The sequence below is a fragment of the Pseudorca crassidens genome, chromosome 2, assembly GCF_039906515.1.
Source record: "Pseudorca crassidens isolate mPseCra1 chromosome 2, mPseCra1.hap1, whole genome shotgun sequence".
Lineage (NCBI taxonomy): Eukaryota > Metazoa > Chordata > Mammalia > Artiodactyla > Delphinidae > Pseudorca > Pseudorca crassidens.
Genome location: NC_090297.1, coordinates 170,520,253 through 170,547,518, shown reverse-complemented (window position 1 = coordinate 170,547,518; position 27,266 = coordinate 170,520,253). Strand labels below are relative to the sequence as shown.

General features: G+C 41.3%; 1 protein-coding gene across 11 annotated transcripts in view; it reads right to left on the bottom strand.

Annotated features, from left to right (window-relative positions):
* ESRRG (estrogen related receptor gamma) overlaps positions 1 to 27,266 on the bottom strand; it is a 639,858-nt gene that overhangs the window by 429,039 nt on the left and 183,553 nt on the right. For 7 of the 11 annotated variants that reach the window (XM_067729747.1, XM_067729749.1, XM_067729745.1 and 4 more), the window contains one exon: positions 15,138 to 15,229. The exons of the other annotated variants lie outside the window; for them this stretch is intronic. The gene's annotated coding sequence lies outside the window, so the exon portion shown is untranslated. The remainder of the gene's footprint in view (positions 1 to 15,137; positions 15,230 to 27,266) is intronic. 11 annotated transcript variants of the gene reach the window in all.

Sequence of the window (27,266 nt, the reverse complement as noted above, 5' to 3'; positions counted from 1 at the left end):
CTGTTCATTAACTGGGTAGAATTACTGCAGCGAGAAGGTTAATAATTACACAAGTAATTAACACGTCCTTGATTTTCCTACTCTAATCCTATAGTTTCAGGATTTCGACCTCTGGTCCCAGAGTCCACGGGAAGATGAGAGCAGAATGGCGATGAATGGCATTGGCTTTGGAGCGGGGAAGCCAGGAGAGTTTCTCTGGGTTTCTAACCACTTCCTGATGAGATACAACTACAACACAGGTACACTGGCAGTCAACACTCGAGTTTTTGTAACCGTCAGGCGCCATGCAGGTATTTGCCACCCTATCTTCCCTAAGCTGCCACTCCCACCCCTTCACACCCGCACGCAGCGTATTTGGTGTCACTGTCTATTAAAGATAACTAATGCCCTAAGTCTTTATTTACTTCTGTTTATTGCTATTTTCGCAGGAGTCACTGGAGAGCAGCTATGCGTCTGGTCCACTCGGGTTCTTTAATCACTGTTAGTAGGTAAAATCATCTGTGACAACTAATCCAAAAAGCAGATTATATTTATTTTGGCTACAGTGGCTTGCAATTCGTTAAAATCAACAAAGCCTTTTCATTAGCCCCCTGCTGATGTGCTAAAAACAGACATTTCAAGGGTCTCAGAGCGCTGAGCTACACATATGCAGCCACGCTCATTCTGACAGATTCTCAGGGCCATTCTTAACACGAAATCTTATTAAGCTAACAAACAAGAAACAGAACCCTTCTGCTTTCATACAAAGGCTTAATTAACATGCCTAAACTCCAAAATCACAATCATAGCCGCAAAGCTTCCTGAATGTGGAAGCAAAACAAACATAACAGAGACTGTATCATTAGTTAAGCAAGACTTACCAAAAATTGGGACCTTTTTTTTAAAAAAAAATAATGTGGGAAAGGATTAGAAATCAGAACCATGATGTCTATTTCTAAACAGTTCTGCATGGGCATTCTGGCCTTCAAAAGCTGGGATGGTGATTAACTGGACGAGATCTGGCAGCAGATCTACTGAGCAGAGGATCAAGGTCTTATTGCGGGGGCTGCCAGAGGTTAGAAACAGTTGCATCACGTTTAAGGTCAGCATCACTCCAGCAATGTTCTATGTATCTTCCCTCTCCCACCCTCACTCCTGTGAACACACTGCTGCCTTTTCCAGGTGTATTTCTTTTCCTTGCTACCATCTGGCTGTCCATCGCAGAGAAGAGAGTCTCTTTAATGCTGAATTGGATGTTAAGGCTCAGTGTCAGAAATGGGGGGCGTTCCAGGAAAGATGCTCACGGCAGTGACTCAGCCATCACTGTGCCACCAGGCAGCAGCCATAATTAATGAATGTATCAGAAGGTCTACCCAAGGAGCAAAGAAGGTAGACGATGATTTATGTTTACCTGGGGGAAGATTATTTAGCTTTGCAAGAGCTTTCAGAAGGAGGGAGCCCAGAAATATTTAGATATGGCGTGGTACCTCTCCAATCCTGGAGAGAAACTCAAGGAACAGGCAAGCAGACCCAGAAACAGAGGGCAGGGGGGACACACGCCAAGGGTGATGTGCTCTCTCCTGCAATCTTCCCCTCCATGGCTCTGATTGGAAATCTGCTGTGATTTGTTTACTTCCAGGACCGCTACTGCAATGGAATGACTTGCTTGCCCCCTCCAGCATAAGCCTGAACACTGTCAAAGATGATTACCAGATGATACTTCATGCAAGTCTCTATCCTAACATGCGCATTTCCACTGGTTGAAAGGGGAAGCCAAAAGCTGCCCTTGAGAGCAATGGCTCGTTTGGCTCTTCAGTTCACAAGGGATGAGTGGGTCAGGCTGCCTCTGGGACACAAAGGTCCAGTTCATCTCCACGAGGGCCTCTGTCCAGTAGCCCCTTCAGCCAGGATTGCAGCTTCCTCTGGTTCATTCCATGAGCAAAAGCGCTGTCTGTTAGAGCAGATAATAAAATCTAGCCTAGAAGGAAAATCCACATACAAAGCTTCTCTCCAATCAGAGTTCTGTCCACAGGGAAAAGGGAGCCACATCTGATAGACAAGTTGTCACTTGGGCCCTCCGTAATTAAAATTATTGTTGCCATAGCAATCCAAAGAGTGGTACGAATATACAAAAGGTTAGTGGCATGGCTTTTTGGTGGTTGTTGATATTGTTTGCAGCCCCAGTTTGGGTTTATTTATGGCAGCGCAGAAATGTGACTTGGACAAACAGCAGAGGAACCATCGGGTCAGGTAAGAAAATCTAAAACTCAATTATGGACCCAAGATACTGTTTGCAATTGTTCCTCAGCCCCTGGCCTGCCTTACTCAATAGGTAATAAAAGCACACTGCCTTCCTTATGTACATTTACATCCAGCAGCTCTCCGCAGCACACCCCAAAGCTTCCTGATTCTCTTCTCTATCATCTCCCAGTATCCAGAGGATTATACTCAAGAAGATTTCCAGGTCATCACAACAGGTCACTTTTCTAAGCCACCGTATCAGGGAATAGGAACCACATGCCGTTCTCACGCAGGGAAACAAAGAATCCACTTGGTTTGGGGACTTAAAACAGGATGGCGAAACAGCCTTTATTACTGTTGTCATATAAAACACGTTGGGACAAGCAATACAGCGGCAGTCGCCCCAAGGAGTATTTCAACTTTATACCTCCTAAGGTTATTCTCAAATAAAAGAGCACACACCCTTCAGTTTTTGTTTTGGGGTTGGGTTTTTTGTTTTTTTTTTAAAACAGACTCCCTCTTTTCCTGGTTCCTTCAAAATGAGCCTGCTGTTCAGTGCTCATGAGCTCCTTAGGACAAAAGAGTCTGAGCCAGGCAAGAGCCAAAGGCCACACAAACAACTCCCCACTTCCCCAGACAACCCCAAGATCCGGTACACCTCTGCCAGCCAGAAGCAGGAACGAACAGGCCAGTGTTTCCCAGCCTGGCCAGACCCAAAGAAGCACCTCAGGCACTTGTTAAACCACAGCACGCCAGCCCCCTGGCCTGGAGACTCTGCTACAGCAGGTCTGAGCGCATTTGGGAAACACCAGTACAGAGGAACTCGGCCAGATGCTCTGAGGGACACGTCGCACGTTCATAACTGTGTAGAGGATCCAATCCAGAGGCGAAGAACCCGAGGAGGTAGAGGATTCGTCTCTGGCCTTTTCTGCTACACAACCGGCTACTGCAACACAGCCAACCTCCCTCCCAGGAATACTGAGAATACCCATGGGGAAAAAAATCACTCCATGTATGTTCTTGTGGCTCTAACACACCTTGAATCCAAATATTGAATGGTTTGGTCATGTTAATGTGGCAGAGGAAGGGAGGGGAGGAAGTTCTGTTGGGCTTTTAATTTGATTTTTCAACTGAATAGAATAGGAGAGAAACTAGCGATTTAAAATTCAGGAAAATGAACTGGTTACTTACTGACTGATTGATTTGGCGGGGGTAGTCGGAGTGGGACACTGCCCTGGCAGCAATAGTTTAGAAATCCGGGTGGGGGGGAAGTAAAAAGTATAATGTTTCACTTAATGCTGGGGACAGTAGCTCAATATGTTGAAAGAAGCATATAATATTTCCCCTGGGGGATCTGAAGGTAGCAGTGTAGGTGACAAAAAAGCCTGGAGGACTGAGGTAGAGAAGGGAGCTTTCATCTGATCAAATGAGTAGTGGACACAGCACGCTGTCACCAAGCTAGCTCCCCCTGCAAGAAGAGTAGCTCAACACAGCCCCCATTACTATATTTCATGGACACTCTGTCTTACCGGAATACAACTTGCTGGGGGGACTAGTGTCTAGAGAGAGACTCTCAAATAAGCTTTTACTAAAAGATTAGATGCCTAGCTGCGGCAACTGCTTCTCTTTAATTCCAAAAGCAATCTGAGCCGTAACCCAATAGTTCTGCCCTCTGATAACTGAGTAAAATCTAATACTGTTCCTGAAATTTTATAGACATTCCTCTCTTTCTAAGGACATGAATAGCGTATATACACTCTTCAAAGGCTCGATCTTTCTCTTTTGTAGCAAAATGGCAAGAGCCTATGGGAGCGTGGTGCCTGGGGCAATGTTCCTTTTCTCTTAGAAGCCACCTGCTAATCACCTGCAAGTAATAACAGACTACAAGGGAGGTGGCCCCTCACCCCCATGAAGGGCAAGGGTTAAGGAGAAACAAAGTGAGGGAGGTATTCTTGGCCTGAGGGGGCTCTGCAGGGTGACCAGTGAGATTCTCCAGAAGGATTGGGTTCAAGGGGCTGAGAGGCAGCCGCTGAAGATCAGAGGCCACTTGAAATGGACCAAGGAGCTGGACTTCTGAAGCGGAAAGAAAAAAAATAACACTTCCAGAAAGGTAATACAGTCTCAGGGCCAACAATATCTCAGAGGGTTCCTTGCTCTGCCTCTAGGCTGAGAGGTTGGGCTTGATGGGCCTGGCACACAATGGGCTCCTTCTCATCAGGCTGCTTTCAAAAATGCGGCACCCTCTCACTCCACGGCAAGGCCAGTGCTGCACTGGGTACCGGCACCAAACAGCGTACGGGAAAAATCTGCCTGTTCCCGCTGGTGTACAGCTGTCCCTCAGTATCTGCAGGGGATTGGCACCAGGACCCCTGCGGATACCAAGTCCCTTATATAAAATACACGTAAGTATATACACACACACACATATATATAATGGCATAGTATTTGCATAAAACCTACGCACATCCTTCCGTATACTTTAAATCATCTCTAGATTACTTATAATACCTAATACAATGTAAAGGCTATGTAAGTAGTTGCAAATACACAGTGAATGCTATTTGAATAGTTGCTGGTGTGCAGCAAATTCAAGTTATGGTTTTTGGAACTTTCTGGAATTTTTGGGAATATTTTTGATCTTTAGTTGGCTGAATCCACGGATGCAAAACCCATGCATACACAGGGCTGACTGTACTTCTACCCAAGAGAACTTAGAGCAGACAATTCAAAGGGCATTAAAGGCTTAGAAAACTGTAACTAAGAAGTTGTTAAGGGAAAAGAGTTTAATCCAGTTCTGATCTTGAACTGAGAAAGAATTCAGGCATGTGAGGGATTTTGATGGAATGAGTATGAATAATTCTTTTCCAGCTACTGAAAAGTCAAGAAGAAGAAAAGATTTCTGAACTAGTCTGGTTGAAAAGAAGAAAGCCTTGAACATGAGACATTGGTGCCTAATGGCGGCTGTGGAATCACTGTTTTCAGACTGTCATTAACTAGGATATATTCACTGATCTCCTTCCTACATGAAGATTGTAGGATGGCTTTGAATTAAGACTTGATTTGCTCTCCTTCACCATTACATCTTGCCCCTGTGCCCTGTGGAATGCCATTACACTGGCCAAATTCCCCTTTATCCTCCATCTTTCTCTCACCTCTTTCCCCCAGTTTCTCCTCTCAAATGAAGCCTCAGTATTTTCTTCCCCTTTGCATTCATCCTGTCCTTCCATCTTGATAACAAGGAAGAGGGAAAAAATGAATCTCTCTCAAATCTACTTCTCAATATTTACTATCATTTGAAATGTATGGCATCCATCTTCATCACCCACTTCATATCAAGGCTGCTATGGTCCAACTGAAACATTTCCTCTCCCTCCTGTTCAAATCTCCATGTTCTTGGGTATTTTTGTTAACTTTGCCATGTACTTGATGATTCTTTAATATCTATCCTTCCTCCCCTGCTTGAAAACACTATCTTCTGCACCAATGACCATCCGCCAGGCTACTAGATTACATGATAGATGATGCATTTCAAGATTTAAAACACTTTCCTCCTGGGACTTCCCCGGCGGTCCAGTGGTTAAGACCCCTCACTTCCACTGCAGGGGGCACAGGTTCAATCTCTCATTGGGAAACTAAGATCCCACGTGCCATGTGGACAAAAAACAAAACGAAACAAAAACTGCTCTCCTGTGAAAACAACCCAAATGTCCATCAATGAATGAATGGAAAAATAAAATGTGATGCAGACATACAATGCAATATTATTCAGTTTTAAAAGGAGTAGCATTCTGATACATGATACAACCTGGATGAACTCTGAAAACATTATGCTGAATGAAATAAGTCAGGCGATGTCATACGATTCCACTTACATGAGGTATTTAGAGTAATCAAATTCATAGGGTCAGAAAGTAGAATGGTGAATGCTAGGGGCTGGGTGGAGGTGGGTATGGGGAATTATTGTTTAATGAATACAGAGTTTTACAGTTTGAGATGATGAAAAGTTCTAGGAATGGATGGTAGTGATGATGGCTACACAACAATGTGAATAGACTTAATGCCAATGAAATGTACACTGAGAAATGGTTAAAATATTAGGAAAAAATTAACCCCCGGTCTCCCAAATCTGCATAGGAATGTTCAAGTCACGCTGGAATCAAATCTGATTGTACTCAGTTTCAGAAGACACATGGTGGGCTTGGTCAACGATTGGTGGTGAAAATGTGTCACTTAAAGGTATATTTCTTCCTTCCTTCACTCACTCAAGAGATGTTTACGGTGCAACTACTCTGTGACTGGTACAGTGCTAGAACATGAGACTGAATAGAACTCACAATCTAGAAGAGAAAAGAGACAGTCAAGAAGTAACAGTGTGTCCCACAAGTGTTAAGAAATAGGAAAGAAATGCTTAGAAGGCTTTACTTAGTGTGTGGGGAAAGGGGAAGGGAGGATGCTATAAGGATGCTTTTAGGCTGAGACCTAGGGTTTGAAGAGGAGTTAGGCAAAGAATAGAAGACTATTCCAGAGAGAACCACAGGAGTGAATGAGAAAGGACATAAGGCTTAGGGGATAGAATGGAGGTTGGCTTGGCTTAAGTTTAGAGAAAGAACAGAAAGGCAGGTGATGAGGCCTGAAAGGCAGGCAGAGAGTGGACTGTGGGGGGCCTGGGAGATGACATGAAGCATTTTAGACATTTTTTCCTAAAGACCGAACGAGAAGATTACACCAGATCTCCCAGCCCCCTTTCCGGACTGGGGCTGCTATTCAGCCGTGAAGGTGTTAAATCTGTGATCTCTGTCCAAGCCTCGCCTGTTACGCCCTCATCCTCCCAATGTCCTCTGAGAAACTGCGACCCATCCCCCAACACGTCCCCACCCACACGTCACCCAGACCTCACTCAGATTATTAGGCGCCACGTGGCTTCCTTGGACATCTTTCCCCTCCAAGTCCAGGGTTGACATTGTCACCACTATCCTCACTCACAACACACTGCCAAGTTTAGTATGTAATCTTCCTTTCTGACTCACATGCCCTCTGAAGAACCTCTCTCTGACTCACTTCTCCCTTGGAGCAAGCATCCTTCTTTTCCTCCTGCATCTTTAAACTCTCTTCTCAGCCCTTTCTTTCTGCTTTAGATATTCTCAGGTCTCTTCTGTTAGCATATCACTCTTGGGTCACCACAGTTGAAGGAAGATGTGAATGTGGCTCATCAGCTGTTCACTCTGTCTACCTTCAACTTGGCCGTCCACCAAGAATACGAGGTAATCCATTTGCTCGTCCCCTGTGCATTCCCAGGCTCACTTCCTTTGGAGGTTTCTTTAGAATTACTCTCTCCTCAAGTTCCTAACCCCTATCTTCAGGAAATGACTTGACATTCTGACTATTTATTCAGTGGGCACTCTCACCTCTCATCTGTCCTTGCCTTTGTGGTCCATGGGTCTGTTTCTACAGATGGGCTTGGTCTTCCAGTCTTTCTTTAGGGAGGATGGAACTTCACCATGTTAAAGCCCTGAGAACTTCCAAGAAAGGTAAGACGTGGTTCTTGCCTTTCTGGAAATTTTCATCTACTTAGGAACATGGAGGACTATATCACTATAGTTCGTTGTTTGAGGATGAGTCTTAAATGGTACCAGTACACATTTCAATATCCAGGGTTCTTCTAGCTGAAGAGGTCTGGGAAGGCTGCAGGGAGGAGGTGAAGTTTAGGCTGAGCCTTGAAGCATAAGTGGGATCTCGACAGGCCTGACAAAGAGTGATGGAGGGCAACCCAAATAGAAGGAATAAGTGTGAAGCATGTGGGTAGAGCACACAAGTAGTTACGCTTTTTTTTTTGAGATATCTTTGATAATAGAACATTACATTATATTAGTTCCAGGTGTACAACATAATGATTTGATATTTGTATATATTGTGAACGCAGTTATACTTTCTAAAGTGAAGATCGGAAGAACACAATGGTGTGATAGAACTAGAAGTGTGTATGGGATAATGCTGTGGAGATTTCAACTGGCCAGTTAGTCAGGAAGGACCTCATTACAGATAATAGGATCGTATTCTAGAGTGGCCCGCAGTGAGGCTTGAAAGTTGAGAGGCTGGAGGCCAAGTTCAGTTAGGAGGTACCTGTCACCAGCTGGTCCCAAAGTAAGGCATAAAGAGATCAAGGAGGACATGTACGATATTTTTAATCTTCAAACAAGGATCCCTCTCCCCCTTTGTCCCATCCCTCATACTTTTGGGGGGAGGGGCTTCTTATCTGTATTGATTTATTATTTAGTTTGTTTAATCCCACTCTTAAGAGTTTCCTTTCCTTCAGCTTAAAATTCCTTTTTCTCATAAAAGTAATAACTGTGCTTTGTGGAAATTTTAAAGAATTCAGGAAAACACTTCCCCCCTCATATTGAAAATGCTTTCCCTTGACCCACCCCGAGAAACCACGGGGCCTCTCTTTCCCTGCTCTGTAAAGCCTCCTGACTTTTCAAAGTTTTCGAGCCTCTTTGGCTTGTCATTTCCCTCAGCTGGAAACACTCCCACCCCTGCTGCCTCAGCCTTAAGGGTTCAGCTTAGATATCAACCCCTCGGGAAGCCCAGCCACACCTCTCCTCCCCCTCCGCCCAATGTCCTAAGAGCCCACCTTTGGGGCCCCATGACACTTGGGCATCACCCAGAGCACCAACTGAATGACATGGAAATACCCATTCTCTGCAGCCATCTTTTCAACTAGTCTATGAGCACAGGGCTCCAGAATCACACTGAAAAATGTATAAAAGATTTAGAATAAAATAAATATTGCTTTTCTTTCTTTTGGAGAAGGATCCAATCTAAGCTAGATGAAGCTACAAGAAAATCAAAATAAACATACTTGACTACTTCTCCTAGATGAAAGAGTATCAAAAGCAAAATAAAAAGGTAAAATAAAACAGGGAAAGACTTTTGTGACACATTTAAGAGAAGACGGGTTAATATTCTTAGTGTGCAAGCAGAGACAACAAAGAAGGAAAATGATGACGATTTCAATAGAAATAATTGCCAAGAGAATATGAACATGCAAATTCACTAAAAAAGATACAAATGACCAATAAAAATCATAACAGATGCTTGACTTCATTCATAATTTTTTAAATGCAAGTTGAAATAACTCTAAGACACCACTTTTCCCAATAGTAAATTGGCAAAAAGTTTGAAAGTCTGATAGAACCATGGCTAACCAGGAAATGGATAGTCATACAATGCCGGTAGATGTGTTCATTTATACAATGTTTATAGTGCTTTATAACATTGTATAAATATAATTTATGTAACTTTTTAATGATCCACTGACAGTTTCTTATACAATTGAGAAGGTAGATACACTTTGGCTCAGCAATCCTAATTTAGATATCTATTTTACAGGAATAAAAACACAAGAATAAAAAAATTACATAGCATTACTGGAAACAGAAAAAGGTAAAAGGGTTAAATACGTATCACTAAGGGAATGGTCATATATGTTATGATATGTGTTATGATATGTCCATCTAAGGGGGTACTAAATACATACTCGTGAAAAGAGTACATATGTTAACAAGTAAACAGAAGACCTGTATGTGGCATGGCTGCATTTTTTCGTTGAAAATGAAACTAGTTAGATCAGTATCTCTATAAACATTGGAATTCGTAGAAAAAGCTATTAATAAACTGTGAAGAGTGACTACTGGGTAGGCATGGATTATGCTTCTGTCTTTTTCCCTCCACAAACTACTTTTTAACTTTGCCATATGTCTCTTTATCCTCAGCCCTTAGCAGTCCTCATCGTAGACACTCAGTAAATGCTGGTTACAGAGAATCCTTTCTCGACCATCATGAACTCTTAGAAATCTGCCAGTTTTGTGTATCTGAAAGCCTAGCCTGACCATACGTCACTGTTTGCTGGTTATTTCTGTCTCTGGTCCGATTATCAGTAGTACTCTTCCCCGCTTCACTCACAAAGTGATTCAATTTGCACAATAAATTATATGGTCACCATTATAAAATCTCACTGAAGCCCTTGGCACTGTTAATTCACTACTTCCTCCCCAAATGCTCCTTCCTTATCTTCATGACACTGTCCTTTATGCCTCTCATCCGCCCCCTCCCTTTCTACGTGTTCATTCTCTCATTCACTGCCTCTTTTTCTTGTTTTTCTTCCTGAAGTTTAGTTTTCGTTAAGGCTCTACTTTCTATGCTTCATCCCTGTAATGACCAACCTTTCCTCACGACCACACACAAGGGCTGTCTGTCTCTGGCTCGGGTATCACTCCTTTTACAGGCTGATTTGCTATGGGAGCCTCATGCCTCAGATTCCCTACAGCTCATATCCTAGCTGTCTACAACGAAAAGAGTTCCCATCTCCCTCCTAAATGATCCCACTCTTGGTCGTTTCTCAGAGATGCTCCAGGCGGCAGAGATATGCTGGTACAGTCGTTTGCTCCATCAAGTAGCAGTACAGCAAAGCAAACTCCAAGATGGCAGCATCTGCCCTCAAATCAAAGCTCCTGTATTTGGCCAAACTTCTGACCATCTCTGTACCTCAATTCCCCCTTCTTTAAAATGGGATAATAGCAACTACTTTATAAGGCTGTTTCCAGGATTTCATGACTTATTATATTTAAAGCACTGAAAAAGTGTGGGGCACATAGAAAGCATTATAGAAATGTAAGCTATTATTCTATTTTCCAAATATGCCAGCGTGAACATATGCTATAATAATAATAAAAAGTATTAAAACTAGTCAATAGCTCCCAATGATTTCTAAATCACCCACAAACCATTTGGCTAGTTTAATGCCCTGCTCTCCATGGAGATGAAACCATTCTCCTTATGTAACCCAACCTTCTGACATTTTTTTCCACTCAACACGTCCCGGTTCTTTAGCCCCATCCCCAGCGGTAAGTACTGAGTATTTATTACTTTTATTTTTAAGATAATTGCTTTACTGTAAGTTTATATAATTTAATTTTTCACAATATTTCATGAAAAACTGGCTCACAAAATTCCTAGAAATGTAACGCTCAGTTGTCTTGGGATGGGCAGGCTCCTGCACACCAAAGAGCCCCCTCCCTCAAGCGTCCTCCCTTTGACTCCACCTTTGCGTCCCTCCTGGACTGGTCCTCCTTGCTTCTCCCACTGACCCCTGGGCTACCCATCCTACAGTGCAGGAGGACAGCACCCCTCTGGCCCTTCCCTTGCCCAATGCCATAAACATTTTTAAGGAACACTGTACATTTAGCACCCCAGTGTGCATACTTTATTATCTGTTCCACTGACTATTTTGAGTATCATCCTTTCTCCCACCTCCAAATTAGATCGTATTTGTTTTATGCGAGTGATTATCAACCGAGGAAAAGGAGGGGACCGCATATTTGAGACTCATTTGAGAACCTGGGTACCTTTACACGCCTCTTCTCCCAGCCAATGGAGGCTGAAATTCCATCTCCAACGTCTTACCTCACTTAGGCTAGAGAGCTACCATCTTATATTTGCAAATCTGAGCCCAATGAATGTCTGGCACATAGTAAGCACTCAGTAATTATAATACTTGTAAATTGAAGAGATCAGCTATTTTAGGAGAAAAACAAATTCTATTAACTAATTTAACAGTTATCTAAAAATTTGGATTCCCTGTCAAGGTAGGTTTTTGGTTTCTTATAGAAAGAAATAACAGTATAGTCCTGGTAGTTATATTAGGGTATAATAGTGAGAAAACAGGTTAAAAATTCAGGATCTTCTTTCTTATAAAGGAAGAGAAATAAATGCCTTCTATCAGAAACCTAAAGCATAAGCACATTGCTACTAACAGGGTAAAGTGGTTGATGCCTTTATTAATGTAAAAATGACTGGAAATTCCTTGGGGACATGTAAAACACACATACACACATATGTGCTTGCACGCAGGTGTGAGTATAAATATATGTGGCCTGATCATACACTTAACTGCAAAACATTTTTAAACTCCAAGTTTGAGGGCTAACTAATTAGAACTAACTAACTTCATTAGAAATGATAGTGTTTAGAGATCTAATTGTTTTACTCCTACTTACTTTGAAATAGCATCATAATTAATTTGTCTCTCATGAGCCTCAACAACAACAAAAGCAAGGGAAAGCTCATGGCCTTCGTGTTCCCATGGAAATTTTAGCTAACACTAAAACAGTCAAAGATAAGCACCAGTGGTTAAGCATAAAAGCTACATTTCAGAACCAGAACTGCTTTATCATATCCTTTCCGAAATCAGAGGAGAGATGTCAGATTATCCTGTGTCCCAATCCATTTGGATTCCCTGGGCACACACCCAGTGGCAGAAGTTTCCCGAGAGGCATTCTCGAGACATCCTCAAACAGCCACCCTGTAAATAAGTGGATCTTTCTCTTTTAATTGGTACTTAAACATTTGCCCCAAGAAAGAAGAATATTTTTCAGGCAGTCTGTTTAGTAAAGAAAAAAAACTAAAAATTTTGGCCACACTTGGCCAGCAGTAAGCTTTCTGCTAATTCTCAGTCATAAATAAATAACATTGACAAAGACATTAAAGATGGAAACAATAAAAATAGTCAGGAAGGGCAGCAGCAAAGATTGCCATAATCTTCTGTCTCAGTTTGCAAAAAAGGTATTAAACTCCCAACGATACAAAAATAGACTTGAACAATTACCTTCTTTACAGGGAGGGGGAAACTGCTCCCAGACCTCATAAGATGGGTGTCTTCAAGGTTTCATTGATTAGTTGATAAGTTTGCTGGTGAATGATGAGTCGATTAGTCAGAAGGGTTTGAATTAGTTACTAGAGCTGCGTCTCCCATGAATAAGATGCAGGACTGTCCTCTCTCCCACCCTCTGTGACAGATGATATCTGTTTTCTCCTGTGAGTTTGAATTTAAGAGCCACTGAAGCTCAGCCACAGTATATTCTGGCTCAAATGAGCTGAAAATTGCATTCAATTTGAATTTCAAAAATGGAGGGGAAGAAGGGAAGAAAAAAAAAACGCTCAGCACCCATCAAGTCTCCACACTTTTCAACTATTTCCTGCTGCTTAGCTGCATTCCGCCAGGCTAGGGACCTGAAACCAGGATGTACTATGGGGGGAAAGAGCATCGCTGGATTCCTGCCCAGCCCGAGTTTAAAAATAAACTTTTAATAGTCAGGATCAAAGCAAACCTCACTTTTACACACATGCATAATGCAGAACGCGACCCGTCGAAAAAGTAGATTTATTTTTTCCAAACTCAAATTGACCTTTTTTTTTTTTCTCTTTTTTTTTTTTTCTCTCTTATGTACTTTGGCGGTGATAAAGGTGAAGGTGTTTTCCCTGGGAAACTCTAGAAAAGCAAATTCTTCTCTAAATTAAAATTAATTCCTCCTCAGCTCACTTAAGCCCCTCATTCCTTGTTGCTTGATTTTTCCCCTTCTCCTGCCTCGCGTTACAAAGCAGGTGCGCGTTGTTGAAAAATTGAGTGAGTGGACATCGATATTTTCAAATCAAATCATATATTAAATGCTCTAAGAGAGCTAGTTATTTAAAGGAATCTTGTGATAAATTATTTTATAAAGCCAACCTATTTTTAGAGTGCAAACACTCGCCCCTTCGTGCAAAGGCATCCATCGTAAGCATGCATCTGAGGCAGTTTCCAGTTTTCTTAAAGCAGGGCACACCTGCAGTTTTGAAAAAGCACAAACTGAAGTATCACCAATAATTAAAACTAAACCAATGTCACACAAAGCAACAGGTGACAGCCCAGAATCATGTCACTGAATGATTTGGGGCCAGAACTCCATTACATGGTCATTGGACCTGAAGGAGCAGAGAAAACACCAGACTCATTTCAACCCACTTGGCACATGGAAAAGTACTCTCCCATTGCCTAAATGATTCGCAGGCTGCAAGCGAAGCAACTGGGGTGTCATGAAAAAGGTAATTCAATTCTGAAATGCTTTTTTCCGCAGGAAAGCAGGAATCTGCTGAATGCCGTTCAGAAAGTCCGACTGACTCCAGAGGGTTCAATACCAGGCAGGATGGAGAGCATGATTTCCTGCACCCTTGCTCTGCCTCTGGTACTGCAGCAGATGGGGGAAGAGGGTAACGGATGACTCACCGATCTGCCTTGGAGGAGCTAACCATGCAGGGCAGTGGTTTGCCTCCTTTCCTGAGATGTGAACCTGTTTGGAAGTCTGATGGAAGCACAGACTTTCCAATTTAAGAACCCCTCCATACTGTGATACTCATATGACAATCATTACCAAGGGGTTCACACATCCAAGGGGAGGACCTGGGTTTAGGAGACCAATTAAGTAATTGATGATAGCCTAGAAAAGTAGGCACTAGGTGACTTTCCTTCAAAAACGGAGTGAAGGAGACTTAACATTTAGATATATTTGGAAAGGACCACAGGCACCCAATTGGTAACTGACAGCATGCCGAGAACTTTTAGTAAGTTCACGGAAGGTAGAACTGAAAAGAGACCGTTTCCTATCCTAAGTACAGGACAAGACGGAAAGAACAACAATATTTTACTTCTTGTGCATCACCAAAAGACAAGAATTAAGAAACATTCTGACCCTGACAACCATGGCTTAGTGGCCAATACAGGGAATTAATAGAAACAAGAGTAAAACTTTTCAGAAAGAATCACATGATCATTGCAACACACACTCCATAAAGTCCCATTTGTCAGAATATCCCATAAAATAAAATATGTGAAAAGCTTCAAAATGACGTTTTTGCATTTTAAAAGACAGAATGAGGGAAACATGGGAGCCTCTTCACATACTAACGAAATCCTTGCCAGGACCACAGGGACAGTCAAAGATGTCAAGAGGCCACTTAACTCTTTAGCATATAACACATGGCATTATATTCTGTAAGTGTTAAAGGAACATGAATGTCTCCTAATCTTATAGGGAACGGCTTACCTTTCAAACTGCAACAACGTTAGCGTAGGATTTTTTCCTTACATCTTCATAATGTAATATTGTTTCACTGATGAACCAGTAAATTGTCAGCTCTATTCGTTTGTGTGACGTGAGCAAGGATCCAACCCAAAAAAGGAAAAAAAAAAAAAACAACAAAAAGTGAGGTCAATTTTCTTGGCTGCTGAATTGAATAAAATCTCCCAGGCAAGAGAGTTAAGTACGCATTAATAGCTATGACTTAGTCTGCGCTGCCTTCTGCAAGTCTTTGATTTTCCTATATATATACTCAGGGCTGTATTAACGTTCCCGCTAAGGGACAGTCCTCATTACTTATTTTAAGTTTTCTTCCTTCTCAGCTTAATCACATTTATTAATCTTCCGCTCCTCTCTTATTTATAGTGCATGCTCTGGTTAAGGTTTGAAAGCATTTTCCATTATAACACCCATTTATAACTTGCAGAAAAAAAAATTCTTCTATCACAGGGATCAAGGGACTTTACTTATTTCACTTGGGTCTCAAAATATTCGAGTTTCTTCAAATCAGAGGGGTTTGTTTCTTATTTCTCCGATCCTCAAAAACAGATAAAAAGGAAGCAGGTAGAGGACAAGTTTCCTGATTGGAAAAACTCAAAGCTTCGGTTTTAAATAAGCCCACACTGGATTTTCACCAAATATGCTTTTTTTTTTTTCAAAATGCTGTTTTTGGTAGAATGTTTATCAGAGGAAAACTATTAGACTGAACCTCAGGAAACTGCCAATATTTTACAAAAATGGCAATTCCATATGATTTAACTTAATACCTCTCACATCTTTATCCTTATGTAAAAGAAAACTGTTCAGAGCAACACAGTGATCCCTGGGATATCCAGGGGAATTCTGTGCCAGACTTGCAGCCTAGGGAAGGGAGAAGGGAAAAAAAAAAACGGTTGTGGCCAACAGATCACTGAAAGGCCCTAACAATTTGTTTGGTGCATACTCTCATGCAGTTTGTTCGGTAAAAAATTGTGGGAAAACTCATTAATCTGATGGCACCTGGCCATTTCCATCACACCCCTTGAGGCACGAATGTGGTAACCATAGACTTTGGGGAATGAACACTTCAAAGAGATGCCTGTATTGTGATTAGAAGATTCTCAGAGGGGCTCTAAATCGTATTCACTCAAGACACCCTTCAAACCCACAGCTTTTTCCCTTTTCTTTAAAGAATGAAGTTAAAAGTAAAATGCTTGACAATTAAACAAGACTGAGGTTTCAATTTCAACTTCGCCTTGATACCCTAAGACCACAAGAAGCAATTGGAATCAAACTTTGATCATTTGCTTTCATGCTCAAGATAAACTATTAGAGTACGAGAAAATAAAGGGATCATTTTTAAAGTTCTTGCATAGAGGGAGAGCTGAAGATCAACTAAGCCCAGAGACCAAGGAGGATTCCAGTACAGACTGGAATTTGATAGGGTCTAGAATCAAGAAAGGAAGATGCTAACAGAGCAAGACAAATATCATATGATATCACATATACGTGGAATCTAAAAAAATATGATAGAAATGAATTTATTTACAAAACAGAAATAGACTCACAGATATAAAAAACAAATTTATGGTTACCAAAGGGATCAGTGGGGAGGGTGATAAATTAGGAGTTTGGGATGAACAGATACACACTACTATATATGAAATCGATAAACAACAAGGACCTACTGTATAGCACAGGGAACTATACTCAATATCTTGTAATAACCTTTAACAGAAAATAATCTGAAAAAGGATACACGTATATAATTGAATCACTGCCGTACACGTGAAACTAACACAACATTAGAAATTAATTATACTTCAATAAAAAAAGAACGCCCCCCCCCAAAAAAAAGGAAGATGCTCTGCAAATAAAAATAGGTGTATTTGGTATACTCATAAATGAAAAAGAAGGCAAGATGACTCGAATGTGAGAATCCAACTCTATTTATTTTCTAGGACTGTGAACATAGGAGGCCTTATTAAAAACCTGCAATTTGTATAAGTATAATGAAGCATTAGGAAAGAACCCACCCAAGTGACACTACAGGGTAAGATGCCTGAGGGAAACTAATTTAGGTTGTTACTTTTTTTTTAAGAAACCTTAGGACTCCAGAAGTACAAAAGAAGGATCTGAAGGAACAAAAATCCTTCAGGTGCTGATTTCATCAGATAATAAGTTACTGTCCAGGTAATCATGCCAATGGTCATGACTGATGTGGCTGTGATTTCAAGTTAACATTTAAAATACATAGCTGGTCAAAGCCCACCTCTGAAATCAATGAAAATTCAAACTAACATTCACACTGTTAGTAACAGCTTTGGGAACAGGTTCTCCTCTGACCTCACGTATAGCACTCATCTCTGAGCAGAGGCATTCAACTCAGGATCATCTTACTGTGACCTCCCACACCTGCAGGGGCAGCTCAGGTCAGGGGGCAGTGGGACCCTGCTCTCAAAGTCTTGGGGAGGAAGAATTACTACCTTAGCCACTCAACTCCCTTTTTCTAAAAATAAATTTATTTATTTATTTATTTTTAGCTGTGCTGGGTCTTTGTTTTTGCGCACGGGCTTTCTCTAGTTGAGGTAAGTGGGGGCTACTCTTTGCTGCGGTGTGCAGGCTTCTCATAGCGATGGCTTCTCTTGCTGTGGCGCATGGGCTTCGGTAGTTGTGGTGCACAGGCTTCAGTAGTTGTGGCACGCGGACTCAGTAGTTGTGGCGCACAGGCTTAGTTGCTCCGCAGCATGTGGGATCTTCCCAGACCAGGGCTCGAACCCATGCCCCCTGCACTGGCAGGTGGATTTTTAACCACTGCGCCACCAGGGAAGTCCCGCCACTCACCTCCCTTTTAGACATGCACAAAACCTTTAGGAGTTGTTGCAAGAAGAGAAAAGATGTTTGCCTAGTGCTTCTAGAATTCCTGACGGAAAAATCTGGAGCCCAAAGAGACATGAGCTAGTTGTCCACGGGCAATTGGGGTCCTGCTATTTGGGAGTTCTCAGGAGGAAGGGGTAAAGGAGGAGTTAGAACTTAGCTCTTTGACTACTCTTCTCCCGCCCCAGTTTCTGCATATTTTTGCCATAAACCCCTCACGCCCATTCCATTTCAGGCTCTGTACCACTCAGGGACTGGGAGTGAGGGAAGACAGATGGGCATGAGAAGGGTATGTGGGATTTGCTCCTATTACCTCAACGGTATCCTCTTACTACAAAATGCAATATACACCTCCCCAGATCAATTTCATTTTAAATGGTGACAACCAACCCAGGTGGAAGATTTCTTCTTCAATATAGTAGATAATGTACTAAAGAATAGAAAGCAAGACTGTTGCAGACCTTTAGAAGTTGAGTTACAGCATGACTGAGAATTTTTCTGGTAATCTAGGAACTCACTACCATGTATCGCATTTCTTTTTTCTTGTTTGCAAATAGTCTGAATTACAACCAACCAGTTTTAAAATGTACACTAGGACACTGCTGTTTTATAAACTAGGAGCTGCCTATACCCAATTCATTATTGAGATTGGACATATGAACTGACAAAAAATTAATTCATTCCAGGATGGAAAACTACCAGATACACTCACATAGATTTTGCTTTGCAGAACTTCACTGGGCATCTTTCACTCGCATTATAATGTGTGAATAGTGCCACCCTACCACGGTTGCATAGTATACGGTTGGGGAAGGAAGCATCTGGATTTTTTCCCTAATCCAGAGTATATTTTTAAAGGGAATCCAGAGAACCAAGTTACCAGTTTCTCTACTCACAAAGTCACTGATGCCAAGGCAAGAGGACTGGTACCACCCCCATCCCTACCAGCCTCTGGGTTGTTGCAGTCACCTCCTTAGAAGATGGGGAATTACCTCTCTACCTTCAGAGGGACAGAGATCTGTTCTTCAGGTCCCAAGAACTAGGAATGGATATTCCATTAAAAAGAGAAGCCATTTAGCACATAATGTTCAAGAATCATGGTGGCACTACAGTGGAACCCAACGATTAACAGCTTGGCTATCCTTGATGAAAAGCACATTTTCAATTCCAAAACCTCAAGAGTATGTCTTACTAGGAGGAGTCACCTGTAACCTACTTACAGATACCAAAGCCTGTGCATCATACACTGCTAAAACGTAAATGGATGGCAAAAGATTTTTAAAAGGGGGAACAAAAATGGTTCCACTGATCCAACTGAATATGACTTTAGTGAACAGTCAGATAGTAGATGATAAACAGAAGAAATTCCTAAGCTTTCTAGATTCCCTGCCATAGGTTTGTTCATGTGGTTCTAAATAAGTTTGATTATTTGAAGATTTTTTTCAAGATTTTTAGAAAAGCAATCAGAAAAGATTATCCTGGGCAGGCATAGGATATACAAACAAGTTACTGGTTAATGGGAAGATTTGGGGCAAAGATGACTTCAAACCCTACCCCACTCCCCAACACACACACACACACACACACACACACACACACACACACACACACAACCAAGCTTGCTATAATAAAAGAGAAACAGGGAACAATATAATTAACATGGTATTTAAAAATGACCCTTGAAAGGAAGAGTAGGTCAGAGACTGATATAGTTTTGAAAATGGATAATACTCCAGCAATGTAATAGATACAGCTTTTTCAGTGATGGATACAAGGTAAGGCTTTCCCCCAGTTAAACTGAACTCCAACTTAGAATTCCAGAGTTAGATGTCCCCATGGTTGTTACTCTACAGTTAGTTTTCACAAGTTCATTAATACTGGCTATCTTCTGATGCAATTTCTGAAGGAGAAAGCTCTTCTGTAAGAAGGACATAATATTTTTAAAATAATTGACCAAGATCCTGGATTTTAGCACATTGCTGATCATTTTTCTTCCACTTTAACCCTAGAAACATGGGAAGTCAGAAAGGGAAAGGAATAAGGATAAGTAGCAGAAGAGAAGAAATGTGAAAAGCTAAGAGAAAAGAAAAATAATGGAAGGAAAGTGGAAGATGAAATGTCAGGGAACACATGGTCCATTCACTCAAACTCGGAGTACCGTTAACACAGTCAAAATACAATGGAGGGCAACTTCCCCTGAGTTTATCACCCCTTTCCCTGGAGGATGCAAGAACGCCATTGCTGGCAGAGATCTAGAAGATGGTCCACTCCAAAGTCCTCATGTCACCAGTGAGGAAAATGAGGCCCTGGAAGGACAGGTAACTTCAGGACAGGAAGCCAGGTTCACTGTGGACCAGTCTAAGGTTCTACAGACCACAGCTGTCTGAAAGTCATAAAGGCTTTTCCGAGTCATAGACAATTGCTAATGACCCCAGGAGTGAGGTAAGATGGAGATGCCCTTCTCTCTCTTGGGGGGGAAAACACAGATCAGCTCACAGTATTTGAACCCACAGGAAGAGCTGGAATTGGGCAACGCCACAGCTGACCCAGCTTCCTGGGTAATCTGACCCTTGGAGACAGCACACTCTGAATTTAGAAGTACAAGCCCCAAGTCCAATTTCTTACATTCCCAACAAACTGTCTCTGGTGGTGATTATGCCATAACATTTCTGAAGAGTAATTAAGAGCCTTTCATACATCACTTGGCTTATAATTAACAGCTCCCCCTGTCTTTAATAAAATAGGTAGCATGAAATAAACAAGAGAGACCATGCAGTAGGTAAAACCTAAGCCCAAATGATATCATCGTCCTCTACCCATCAAGACAGAGGCAAAGAAACAAAAGGGGATGGAAAAGATGAGAGGGGCGTGCTGAAGAGGGAGATGGGGGGAGAAAGAAGGCATTTGCTCAATCAGTACCTATTTTCAGAATTTCCTTCAAGCTGGCTCTGACTGAGAGCCATCAATTATTAAAAGATGTAATGTGATGCCTCCTTTGTTAAGGCAAATCTGCAAGCAGACCCCGAGAGAAAATAAAAAATGAATTAGGCAGAATGTATTAGTCTGCTTGAAGAAAACAAAGATTTAGCTATTGGGACGGACTCCTTTTAGAAATAGTTCAATTTTGTCTCCAAAATCCACAAACCATTTTTCCCCCCTCTCCTTACCTATTTATTTATTATTTTCTACAGTAGATCACAAAAAGGGGGATGAATCATTTCCTAAACTTCTCCTTCCTTTTCAGATTCAGCTTGATGTATTGTCTTCATTTAAATTACAAATACACTAATCTGAAACACTGTCTACCAAGCAGCATTTTAAATGAAAAATACAAGAAATTGCATCACTCACATTTAAAAAATGACTTTAGACTCCGGACCTCATAAAAAGCAGCCAACGGTGTTCTCTGTCTTGGCTGCTATATTTCAGTCCAGCTAATGAAATTCAATTAGTGAGCTTTGTACTTAGGACATTATGATTCTGATGGTTGGTCTGATCAAAACCGGTGTGCCAAGCCCTAGTCCTGTGTTTTGGCAGACTACAGTTAAGAGAAAAATTCAATAGGGTAGATTGGCATGGGGAAAGTTAGTTTCAGAGGTACTCACTTCTCACCATCATTAAAAAATATGAGAGGAGGAGAGCTGTTCCCTGTAAGGGCTCATTATTTACTAAGTGACTGGATTAGCTTTTAGAGAAACCTCAATACCTAAGTCTGTCATTATCAGTTTTAGTACTTTCCAAAAATAGTGACTGACCTCAAATAAACCAGTAACCAACTAAAACCAATAAATCACAGATTTAACTTGTTTTTAGGTTTTGATCTGCCTGAGCTTGTGTTCCAAATAAAAAGTATGGAGACTGGACTCTTAGTGATGTCTTTTTTTTGCAGTACGCGGGCCTCTCACTGCTGTGGCCTCTCCCGTTGCAGAGCACAGGCTCCGGCCGCGCAGGCTCAGCGGCCATGGCTCACGGGCCCAGCCGCTCCGCGGCATGTGGGATCCTCCCGGACCGGGGCACGAACCTGCGTCCCCTGCATCGGCAGGCAGACTCTCAACCACTGCGCCACCAGGGAAGCCCTTAGTGATGTCTTTATAAACCTTCCCAATTAAACAAAGCAATAAGTATCAAACAGGAAACCCTGAGCCTTTACAGTATAGATTCAGACTACACCATCAGTTCAAGAGATGCTGTATCTTTAACACACTGGGCTGAAGCCTAGTACATTACATTGTCTTGATCCTCCATCTGGGCCACTGGCCTTTGATTCAAGGGCACCACACCTGCATGGATAAAGCCGAATGGCAAGACAGAATCAAACTGATCATTATATGGCCTGATTCTTTGGACAGTAAAAGTAGACAAGCAGAAACCAAAAATTTCAGAAGGATATACAGCCACTGGTCTGTTAATAACAATCCTAATTAATTAGCCGACTGAGAGCTGAGCATCCATTTAATTTTCAAAGTTGTTTTCTTGAAACACAAACCAGCTCGTACCAGTCCTTTGCTTCTCTCACAAGGAATGACACCACCATCCAACCTGAGTTACAGACAGAAACCAAAGAAAACAGCCTTGGCATCTCTTTTGTGTCATCACCACTATCCATTCCATGTCCAAAATCGTTCCCTCTTTTTGGAAAACAACTACGGGAATGATCACATGAAATTCCAGAAGTGGCATCTGATGTCTTGGTCCACTCCTTGGAAAGTTGTTCTAGAAGCTTTCAATTTTACCTGAGAGCGACCCAGGATTGAGTACAGATGCTCAGCCTGGATTCCATGTGCCCTTGGTGCTATTTTTCTCGAACTCAAAAATGGTACAACCCCATCTGTTCTTGATAGGAATACATCATCACATTGATGTTTTTTTCGATGATAAATCCGTTCTGAAGTGAACCTTTCCTTGTGTCAAATACGAAAGGGAAAATGCACACTCACTTCCTTCCCACAAATGGGCTGCCTCTGATGTGTTTTCTCAGAATTCATTAGTAAAATGCCCTGCTAGACTGCCTTGCTCCAGCTTGCTAGAGCAGTCTGTACCTGTCTTCTAAATCCACGTTGAGTGACTTCACATTGGTAGCTTGAAATCACCCACAGTGGGAGTATCTACACCAAGGAAATCAGCAAATGTACAACTCAGGTGTTTTTTAAACATATGGTTACCAAAGGGGAAAGCTGGTCAGGGAGGGATAACTTAGGAGTTTGGGATGAACATATACACACAACTATACATAAAATAGATAATCAACAAGGACATGCTGTATAGCATGGGAAACTCTACTCAATATTCTGTAATAACCTATAAACCTATATGGGAAAGGAATCTAAAAAAGAATGGATATATGTATAGGTACAACAGAGAGAGAGTTTATCAGCACATCACTGAAAAAGGATTTAATTTATTGTTTTCTTCTATGCAAATAAAAGGTACTATAGAGTGTCTTGTGTCAACACCCATCTTTTTTTTTTTTTTCTCTTTCTCTCTTTTGGGGGAGGCTAGCCAGAAGTTCACCACCTCTTGTTCCTTGGCACAAGGCTAGACCATATTCCCCAGCCACCTTTGCAGGTAGGTATGGTCATGTGATTGAGTTTCCCTCATGGGAAGAGACTAGAAGTGACAGAAGCCTCTCCACACTTGGCTGGAAACCACGCCCACCAATATTTTCCGCAGTATTTCCCTTTCTGGGGGCTTTTGCAGATGCTACGGACAACCCTGGATGCCATCCACTGAAGTCAGACAGCAAGAGTATAGAAGGAGGTCAACCTTCAAATCCCCACCAGAAAGAGACTCACCCCCAGCAGGAATACCCACTGTGAACTTTAAATGTGAGAGAACAATGAATTTTTCTTCTATTTGAACTACTTAATATTTGAGGGTTTGTTTGCTTCACCAGTCACCATCACTGTTAACTAAACCCTCTTCCAACTCTTCTTACAACCATTGTCTTTCTTCCCCCCAGCTGATGTGATAAATCTAGGCAGGAGGACTGGTCAAGATGGAGAAGACAGAAATAGGAGTCCTAATATAATATTGATTTCTCACTTAGAGTTTTTATTTCACTTAAGAGTTTTGGGTTCTTTGTGTTGTTCATTTCAACAGTCAACGGCTAGAAACTTGGGTTATTTCCACGTGCTTGTGGTGCCGTGTGCAGCTTATTCTTTTTCCCTTTAGTGATGTCACGTAAATGAAATGTTCCAATTTAGAATCATTTCCACGTTAGAAATATATGAAGAATTCAATCCATATGCCCTACGCCTTGTCAAGGAAATTAACTATAAAGACAGTGTCGATATTATACAATTAAAATGAGAGCTCTTAACATATTTCATTTCCCCCTGACCTGACTTTCTTCACTCATTAGGAACAAAAAGTATGAATTCATTATTTGCAAATAGTCCAGATCGCTTAATGTATTCTAGAAGGAACTAAGACACCCCCTTGTGTGCACATGCACACACATACACTCAAGCATGCAAGTTTCTGTCTCTATCAAGGGTAAAAATAATAATTAAGCTAAAGAGAAGGGGCCATTCTAAGTCGGTGACCATGTAGGCTTAGTGGAACTATAAGTGTATTTTTAGTCCATATGTTTGTACCTTAAGGTTTTCTCTTTCTCTAATGCTCATGATGAAGACAGAAAAGGAGGGAGGGAGGGAGGAAAGTAGGGAAATTAAAAAAAATTGTTTTAATTTCCCCATATTATTTACTATATAAAGCAGCTCAGGTTTTCCTCCCTGTAAGCTTGTATAAGGAGTCTATTGGGGGTGTTTGGAATTGCTGTGTTTTAAAAAAGTTAGTGTTTTAAAAAAAGTTAACAATCATAGCTCTGAAGCTTAATCACTTGTATGTGTTACAAGACCAGATGGTTCAAGTGGGTGTTTGTTTACAAGCTCTTTGTATAAGGTTTTTAGCTGCTTCTTAGACCAAAGCTTGTTATTTCAGCTAACAAAGGAGGCAATGAGGAATTGACGAGAAACCCCTGGATTTCACAGATCCCTGGACTATTAGGCTTCACTCCACCGTTGTCCTGTGCACTTTTACAAGGATGTATTTAGGACCTAAGAAACATAACATATGCTTCCCATGCTCTGAGCTCTTTATGGAACTCTGGCAGACTCTGGGGGAAGAAGATATCTATCCCGGGCTCAGCGCTGCTGGATGCTGGCAGTGGACCAACCAGAAAAGACCAGAGCACCCTGACTTCCCAACATCTTTAACCATCTTGAAGCTCTAGGATTTTAAGGTGCTCCCTGTTTTCTACCGGCTTCTGGAGCTGAGCTGTTTCACCAGCCACATCCTCCTCTAGCTCCCTCCTTCCTGAAGTGGGTGAAAGGAGAGCAAGGAAACTTCTTGGCGGCTGCCCTATTCTTTGCTTCCTCTGCATTAACCACATAGCCAATACTGGCAAACGTGCAAAGGATGCAGGTTTATTTACCACAAAATAAATCCAATAATATTAAAAGTTCCTTAAGGGAGAATGAAAAGTGTCCTCAAGGCACAAACTTTAATGGCTTTGAAAAGGTGAGCATATATTTCTTGTATTTTGGATGAGAAAATCCCCTTCTTCTAGCTCCCCGTCTACTCTGGACAAGATAAGTCAATGCTTGCTTATTTTCATTCTTAATAAGATTAATGATGTTTGGCATCGTTATCACACCTAGAATTAGTATCTTACATCACTCACGAGCTGTCTATCCTTTATGGGTTACCCAAACTGGCATCCTTCTTGTCACCATCCAATCAGTTCCAAGAAATAAGATATCTGAGGTGAAAGGGGCAGGAGAAGTACCTGAATATCTTAGCATTTCAGTGAACTTGCTTCTATCATATTCTACAACAACTAGCAAGAACTAGCAAGAAATTACAAACTAACAAAAATGGGTTTGATCATTATCATTTCATTATCATTCCATGCATTTAATTCCTGTCTTTTATTAGTTAAGGGAAAAAACCTTTTCCATAATTTCCTTGGATTAATTTAGCAAAAGGCAACATCATTTGACTGTGTCTTTAGGATAAGGAATGTGCATCATTTATCATTTATTCTCCAAAGAGCCACACAGTTTTTGGCTCATAGCTAGTGCTCAATAAAAGGATGCTGAATGAATGAAGGCATAAATTACTAGCTATGCCTATTCTCTTCCAATCCTAATGAACTCAAACCTTAATTTAATGTATGCAATTAGCCTTTGCAAAGTAAAGTGAGGAACACCTAGCTAAATTAGCATATTCATGACTTACATTACCATTTTTTGTTTCCTGAAGACCACCCTTAAGAAAGAGCATTTTCCCAAAACAAACAAGCAAAAAGAACCAACTGATATTTTAGATGAGAATATGCAGTATGATTTCTTTTCTCCATTTTCTCAACTCTTGATAACCATTTGTTCATAAAACTAGCAATAAAAAAAGAAACAGATTAAATCAGGGATGTCTAAATGATCTCAGAAATCGGATCGTCTGTCACCTCCCTATTATCAGGACAGCATGAATCAAACTAATATGTTCCAGATTCTTCTGTGTATTTATCTCTACTCTGGAACCCAAACAAAAGCTGTCAATAAACTTTGAAATTAGGGGGAAAAAAAGAGTGTTTTCATTGTTTACAGCCTTTAATAAAGGAGAATGTGTATAGTCAAATACAAAGAGACTTGAAATATTGTCTTGATTTTTAACAAAAGGAATCAAACTTAGCACATATACTTTCTATGGCAACAGTGTCCACTGTATAGTAGTTGCTACAGACTGAATGTCTGTCTCCCCCTGAAAATTATATGTTGAATCCTAACACCCAATGTGATGGTGTTTGGCCTTTGGGAGGTGATTAGATTATGAGAGTGGACACATGCCCCCCCAAGATGGGATTAGTACCCTTACAAGAGGCCAGAGCACTCCCTTGCCCCTTCCTCCACGTGAGGTTACTGTAAAAAGACAGCCGTCTAAGACGTGGACCTGAATCTGCTGGAGCCATGATTTTGGACTCCTGAGCCAAGATCTTGGACTCCCCATCCCCCAGAACCGTGAGAAATAAACTTCTCTTATTTATAAGCCACCCAATGTACGGTATTTTGTGATAGCAGCCCAACAGACTAAGACAGTAGTCAACCTTCAACTAAAACTTGTTAAATGAATGAACCCATAGCAACCAGTTTTGTATCAAGGTAAAGACGTAGCTTGGGTGTAGAAAGTTAAACCAAAACTCAACTCCTGATTTGCTAACTATCCTTCCCTTACTGTGGA